This window comes from Zea mays, chromosome 3 (assembly GCF_902167145.1).
Source record: "Zea mays cultivar B73 chromosome 3, Zm-B73-REFERENCE-NAM-5.0, whole genome shotgun sequence".
Classification (NCBI taxonomy): Eukaryota; Viridiplantae; Streptophyta; class Magnoliopsida; order Poales; family Poaceae; genus Zea; species Zea mays.
The window spans coordinates 186,025,595-186,033,818 of record NC_050098.1 but is presented as its reverse complement, the minus strand read 5'-3'; positions in this window follow the sequence as shown (position 1 = coordinate 186,033,818).

Genomic DNA, 8,224 nt, shown 5'->3' with positions numbered 1-8,224 from the left:
AAGTTTGGTGGTTGGGGCTATAAATACCCCAACCACCCCACCATTCATTGTATCCAAGTTTTCCAACTTCCAACCACTATACAAGAGCTAGCATTCATTGCAAAGCACACCAAAAAGAGATCAAATCATCTCCCAACTCCACACAAAGCCCTAGTGACTAGAGAGAGTGATTTGTAGTGTTCATTTGAGCTCTTGCGCTTGGATCGCTTCTTTTTCTTTGGCTTTCTTTCTTGTGATCAAACACTCACTTGTAATTGAGGCAAGAGACACCAATCGTGTGGTGGTACTTGCGGGAACTTTGTGTTCCAAGTGATTGAGAAGAGAAACCTCACTCGGTCCGAGGGATCGTTTGAGAGAGGGTAAGGGTTGAAAGAGACCCGGCCTTTGTGGCCTCCTCAACGGGGAGTAGGTTTGAGAGAACCGAACCTCGGTAAAACAAATCCGCGTGTCTCACTTCATTATTTGCTTACGATTTGTTTTGCGCCCTCTCTTGCGGACTTGATTATATTTCTAACGCTAACCCGGCTTGTAGTTGTGATTATTTTTGAGAATTTCAGTTTCGCCCTATTCACCCCCCCTCTAGGCGACTTTCAGATGCTCCGAGGGGTATCCCTGCCTTCGGGAGGCAGAGCTTTCGGCCCGTCGGACCGCGGCATCCTCCAGGAGATTCTTGAGCTCTCCCTGGATACGCCGCCCTTCGATGGTCGATGGTTCCGGCATCGCGCGGAGTAGTATTGCTGCCGCAGCTAGGTTCTAGCCGACCCCACTAGAAACCGATGGCGGCCTTGCCCTGACGTCGTCGGCAATGCAGTGCTGGATGCCCTGGGGTAGATGACGTGCTTCTCCGGCCGGAGCTTGGTCTGCCCATTCCTGCCCGATGTTCCGCCGGAACGGCTCAAGTGTTCCTGCTCCCTTGTCGAGCCTGGCTTGCATCTCGCGGATTTGCTCGAGCTGTGCGTCCTGACCCCCCGCAGGGACTGGGACCACAGCTAGCTCCCGAAGGATGTCAACGCGAGGCGCAGGCCTAGGGGGATCACCGTTTTCCGGTATACCAAGATGGTTGCCTTCGCTGGGAACCCCTAGATCGACGTGGAAACATTCACGATTTGGGCTGCAGTCCTCGTCGCCGAAGCTGCGGCTACCGTCGGAACAATCGGAAAGGCAGTAGTCGCATGCGATCATGAAGTCCTGCATGGCACTGGGGTTACCAAGTCCGGAGAAATCCCAACAAAAGTCGGGCTCGTCATCTTCCTCGGAACCCGAGGGTCCGTAGGTCGAGACGGCCGTCAGCCGGTCCCAGGGTGACCGCATACCGTACCCCGGAGGGTTTGGACATGCCTCTATGAAGGCTTCCACCGAAGCGAAGTCGCTTGGTGGGTCGAGGCTGAATCCAAAAGGCACGAGATGGGAATCGGTCGGTACCTCTTAGTCGACGGGCGGTGACGAAGTTGCGTCAGGGGCAGACCGCACCGTCATCTCAGGTACGAGGGTGACGCCCAACAAGTCCTTCGCGAGCGTGCTGGCGTCGTTCGTCTACTTGGAGTTGGCGTGTTGCGGGGAAACGGCGCTCGTCTTCGTCTCAGACGCAAGGTCGACGCCTGACGTGTCCCCCGTTGGGGCGCCGACGCCGTCGACTCGCTCGACAGCCGACGAGGTGCCGCCTCCTGCTTGGCCTTGGTTGCCCCGCCTCCTCCTCTGTCGGCGGGGGAGGCGACGGGACAAACCCGAATGTTGTTCTTCCGCCACGTGGGGAAGACGTCGTCGATTCTGCCGCCGGTGGGCGGGCTGACGGCCGCCATTGTCGCTGTCGCGCGGTGAAGGAAGGAGTATCATGTCGTAGCTGCCGTCGAGGGACATGAACTCAAGACTCCCGAAACGGAGAATCGTCCCGGGGCGGAAAGGTTGCTGGAGACTACCCATCTGGAGCTTGACGGGAAGCTATTCGTCAACACGCAGTAGGCCCCTACCTGGCGCGCCAACTATCGGCGTTTCGACCCCGGGGGTCCCTGGACCGATGAGTAAATTGTCGACGCGTGCCTCAGCTCAGATGGGTCGGCGCGAGACGGAGCACGAAGGGGGGGGAAGGAGACAGGCAAAAGGGGAAACCCGCGGCCTTCGTGTTGTCCTGCGCCTAGGTCGAGTGCGCTTGCAGTAGGGGGTTACAAGCGTCCACGTGGGAGGGAGCGAGAGGCTTATACGCGTCATCCTGTTCTCCCGCGCGGCCAACCCTCTCGTACGAGGGCCCTGGACCTTCCTTTTATAGGCGTAAGGAGAGGGCCCAGGTGTACAATAGGAGATGTAGCAGTGTGCTAACGTGTCTAGCAGAGAGGAGCTAGTGCCCTAAGTACATGCCATCGTGGCAGCCGGAGAGGTTTTGACACCCTGTTCATGTGATGTCGTGGCCGTCGGAGGAGCGCTGGAGCCTTGCGGAAGGACAGCTGTCGGGGCTGTCGAGTCCTTGCTGACGTCTCTTTGCTTCCGTAAGGGGCTGAGAGCCTGCCGTCGTCATGGAGCATGCGGGGCGCCATCATTACTTGTTTACCGGAGCGAGCCATATGGGACGTCGGTCTTGTTGCCCGTAGCCTGAGCTAGCTAGGGGTAGGGTAATGATGGCCCCTCCTGTGACGTGGTCGGTCCGAGCCATGGGTCAGGCGAGGCAGAGGCTCCTCCGAGGTCGAGGTCGAGTCCGAGCCCTGAGTCGGGCGAGGCGGAGACCATCGTCCGAGGCCGAGGCTGAGTCCGAGCCCTGGGGTCGGGCGAGGCGGAGTTCGTTGTCTTCCGGAGCCGAAGCTGAGTCCGAGCCCTAGGGTCGGGCGAGGCGGAGTTTCCTATGGAGCCCGAGGCCGGACTTAGCTGCTGTCAGCCTCACTCTACCGAGTGGCACAACAGTCGAAGCGACGCAGGCGGCGCTGTCTTCTTGTCAGATCGGTCAGTGGAGCGGCGAAGTGACTGCGGTCACTTCGGCTCTGTCGACTGAAGAGCGCGCGTTAGGATAAGGTGTCAGGCCATCCTTGCATTAAATGCTCCTGCGATACGGTCGGTCGGCGTGGCGATCTGGCCAAGGTTACTTCTCGGTGAAGACTAGGCCTCGGGCGAGCCGAAGGTGTGTCTGTTGCTTGAGGGGGCCCTCGGGCGAGACGTGAATCCTCCGGGGTCGGCTGCCCTTGCCCGAGGCTGGGCTCGAGCGAGGCGATATCGTGTCCCTTGAGTGGACTGAGTCTTGACTTAATCGCACACATCAGGCCTTTGCAGCTTTGTGCTGATGGGGGTTACCAGCTGAGATTAGGAGTCTTGGGGGTACCCCTAATTATGGTCCCCGACAACGCGGGTACGGCACGAGTCGATCATGCTCCTGGCCTTTCTCCGTCCGTGCCGTCGAGGAGGACATGGTGACGTCTGCCACACTTAGGTTATCTTGGCGATGAGGAGTCCAGGTCTGAGATATTGGACAACCAAGGTCCGTAGCGTGGCAGCAGTCGATATATGCTACGGAGTTGGTGGTGGTGTTGTGTCGCTCCGGTGGGTCTAGGACTGGGAAGACACTCGCATTATCTCGCCCTTCTCGGGTTGACGCCTAGTGCAGGTGCCTCTCGGTTTGGAGTTGCTCCGTCTGAGCTTCTTTCTCCACTTGTGTGCTCTCTCCCTATATATCTAGCGGTATACTACCTATGTCGCCTCCAGATGCCTAGGTCTTCGTCGTGTCCTTCTCCGGCAACGAACATGTATGTTCGCCTCTTCCCTTCTCCTAATGCTCTACGAAACCTTGGAAGTGGGGGAGACGAGGGATGGGGGCCTCTGATTTGCTACCTATGGTACCCGTGCGTTCATAAAAAATATTATGCGAAGAGCGGAGACAATCAATAAAAAAATCTTGAGAACTTTTTGGTGGATAATTTACGTAGGTATTGTTGTGATCCGTCGCAACGCACGAGTAACCGACTAGTACAGAATAAAATATGTCTCTAATGTAATAGATTGGATATAGAGAAGAGAACCTTCACAAACTTTTAAAAAGAAGTTATATAGAGGAGAAATATACATGTTATAGCTAAATATAATCTTAGATAGGCATATGATATAAAGTAGAAAACCTTTCAGGAAAAAGGTATTCGAAGATATAACAAATATGAACTTAAAAAGTATAGAATAAAATATGTCTCTAATGTAATATTTAACATATAGAGGATGTTGAGAGAGAATCAGTTTGGTTGCCTTCATGGTAGCAATGTTGTTGCTGAACCTCACTATATTTATACAATGCCAATATGGATCCATAGAAAAATTATATAAAGGGCGCCCTACCGTGATTGAAGACAGAAGCTAATGTATAGTAAATTGGACAGTCCATGTAATAAGCAGAAACACCATCAAAGTAGAGAATAGTATGAATTTTAGAATTTAGATCAATGAGACAGTCGAATGTATAGGTCATGGCTCACAAGTATTTGACAAATTGAACTCAAAAGCTTAATGCTTGATACATGACAGATAATATTTGAGGCACCCATTCCCTGACAAAGTAAACAAATTTTAGATAATACATGAAATTTGTGTATTGGTTATGAAACAAACAGGCCAAGAGTACCAAAAAGATTGATGAATACAATCCATTTCTTAACAACAGCCAAAATATTTTAACAGTTTATGGTGCCAATACAATATATTGACCAAAAGTTAAATTACTACGGAAAACTTTGTTTCACCATATTTGACAGTTGTCATGGCACATAATGGAGGATGAGGTTTCAGTGCACTCAAACATTCCTGATTCTCTGCATAAGTTTAGGCAAACATTTACAGTGTTCTGCATTATGGTACAATGGCTTATGAATACCTTCAAACTGAACTCCTTGCTCCGAATTATAGGTCATTTAATCTTGGTTCTAAGTCAGACATGTCCAACATAAGTTCTGTTCAGTAACCACCTACGAATAAGAGTTCCATAGCTGATGGCAATACTCTGAATAGCAGTACCCGTACTGGAAATGTATGATCGACCAACAGAACAGGAAGGTGCGACATTTTGTGGGTGACGTGGAAGCCAATGGTAGAGTTGTTTGATGATATACCGTGAAGAATTTACTTTTAATGGCGGTATTTTCACAGAAAAGGAAAATCGACACACATAGACAACAAAATGGCTTGAAGGGAAATTTTGGGACAATAGGCACTCACTCGATGATTCTCTGAAAATTGATGGATTGAAATTTGAATTTCTACAAGGGAGGTGAATTGCAGTAGTGCATACCTTGTCGAGTGAATCTTGTTTCAGACAGTTAACATCTGTTGATTATGCATTTATGCTCAAGATTGTTTGTCAAATAGAAATGCAGGTAGTGTTACATGATTTTGCATTTTTTCCATCATACCCACAGGCCACAAGTTAAATGCCAAGAGTACAAAAATTGTTCATTACCTCTCTCAGTGACAACGCCAGCAATTGATTTATCCTCTCCAGGTTTGATAACCACCAATACGAGACCGAAACTTAGTTGAACGATTATTCTATCAAAGTAAATTTCATGGCACAAACAGCTAGCAAAGCCTTAGAGCTTCTTGCTCTCGTGTTGGGACTACCAAGTTAATTTGATATTTATAGAAAAACCATTGTAAAGCAGACCATTTCCTTAACCAACCATCATTATGCCAGTATAAAAAAGTGAGAATGGCAACCAATGTAGTGAATACATTCATAAAATAAACAAATCTGAGTGTATATATAATTCTCCACAGTCCAGACCATCTGTTTCCTCACTGTTTGTTTCACCTATTTATATACTTACTTTTATAAGACACCACCTGACCAAATGAAAAAATGTAGCAGGTAATATATGTGTCATTGTGCTAAAGTAGTTGATGTATTGATCAGGGTGACAACAGGTGCTAGTTAGGGGTGTAAATGCCAATATGGATCCATAGAAAAATTATATAAAGGGAAATGGGGAAAGCAATGGAACTAAAAAGAAACTTATTGGGAAGAAAATCATCCGGTACGAATATGTCAATAACCCGTGTCCATTAGCTCCAATCTATTGTTTTCATGTCTCATGACATGAATATAATGCCAAAATTGAATTTACAAGAGGGGGCATCATAAGATAGAGAAGGCATTGGCGCACTTGACTGAACTTGTGATTACCTCAAATGAGTCTGATCCGGTGGCAACCAAGACCAGATGGGATCCTTCGAAAGATTCCACATCTAGGTCGCCTGAATCAACCATGACAGGGAAAGATTACTGTTATGATTCACATTCACATAGTTGTGCTACGTCTAGGTCGCCTGAATCAACCATGACAGGGAAAGATTACTGTTATGATTCACATTCACATAGTTGTGCTAGGACAGAAAGGAGATGCTTATGCAGTGGTGTGTGTCTATCTGTTGCTTCCTCGTACTTACCACTCTGTCAGAAACCCAGGTAAGCATAGAAGTATAAGTATGATGTGATATTGTAACAAAACAATGCTAGACACCACATGATACACGTTTAACCGTTAATTGGGCAGGCAGAGCATGAATTATACACTTGCCTGGCACAGGCAACTCGAAGCAAGATCATTGGGATTCTATTCTGATGGCACGCTTCTGGTTGCCTAAAAAAATAGCACAACCGATACCATACTTTGAGATCTGAGTCGTTTGCAAGTTCAATAGCCTCTTCAACTGAATTTGATGATTTGTAGAATTGATCCAAATGTTTGTTGATCATCAACTGACAATGCTAAGACTAACGGTAGTTTCACTGGTACTAAGGGAAATCAAAGATCAAATCCAGCCTACCCCTTCTTGGATAATTTTCGCTATGCGATTAACATTCACCAGGATAGTTGGAGGGGGAAACTGAGCAGCTACATCTTCACCAGGACATTTAGGGAAAAACTGATCAGCTACATACCCCTCAACAAGTTAAAAGCCTTAAGCACTTCCTGAACATTACGTTGACGTCAATGCCTGCCGTGAGGCACGGGAGAAGATCAATAGCATTCACGATGTTCTGCTCCTAGTTGTTAACATACCCCTCATCCATGACCTACGAATCGAACCATTAACATGCTAGAAAATGCCACAACCAGCAAACCTAACTACTAATGCCAGCTCACAAGTTGCATGAACATCCATATCTCGCGAGAGTTAGGAACAAACCTGTCCAGCAATGTTGGGATCGATGAGGCGCTCGGCCACGAGCGAGAGCAACCTCTTCTGCGATACCTCCTCCGCGTCAGGGTTCAGGCTGATCACATTCTTCAGCAGCAGCACGTTACCTGCACACACGCGTGCACCAGTGTTATGAACATCGTGGGCGACCACCTGGCACACACCGACGCGTGGCGAACCCGGGAGGGTTTGGAGTTGAACGAGGGGGAGGGAGCTTACATATGGTGAGGAGTGGGCAGAGCCCGTTGTTGTTCTGATAGACGATGGACTTGCATCGTCCGAGGAAGTCATCGGCTCTCGTCCGGTACATCACCTCGGTCGGCTCGGTGGGTTGGGGATCCGCCTCCGCCGTGGTTGGGCGAGGAATGAGACGACATATGGCGGATCTCCCATGCGTTCGCCACGATGCGGAGGGGAGGGAAATTGTCGGAACCGTAACCTTAGGGCGACGTCGCGGTGGTCGCCGACCTTGGTGCCTTCTCTGCGCTTCCCCGGTGTTTTCGGCGTCGCTCCTCTTGGAGCGTGGCCAATGCCGAACGGGCGAGGCGGGGCCCTCTCTACCTCGCACCGTCGAGGCCATCGACGAGCAGGGAAGCTGCGACTCGGCAGTAGGGCCAGAGAAGGCAGCGGTCCTGCCGGTGAACCGAGCTTGAGCCGTCTTGTGCATCGCAGCGACGACGACGATCGACGAGGGTAGCGACGAGAGTGAGTGTGGAAGCGGAGAAAGAAGAGAGAGGAAATGGAAGGCGTATATGCGAGTGCGGGCGGACGGACGTAACACCTATATGCTAAATCAAATGAAAATGTCAGGTCCGAGCCGTGGGCACGCGTCGGAACACGCTGCTTGCCGTGCCTGTGAAACGCGGAGAAGGCTCCGAATCCGTGTGACTTTTAAGACTTTAGATGTTTGTCTTTACATATGCCACCAGCCGCCTGATTGGTTGGTTTTAAAGCCAGCCGAATGCGTGAGAGAAGCATGAGATATAGAGAATAAACCTTTTTAGAGAAGTTTGTAAAGAAAAGTGATATAGATGAGGAATATATATAATATAGTCAAAGATGATTT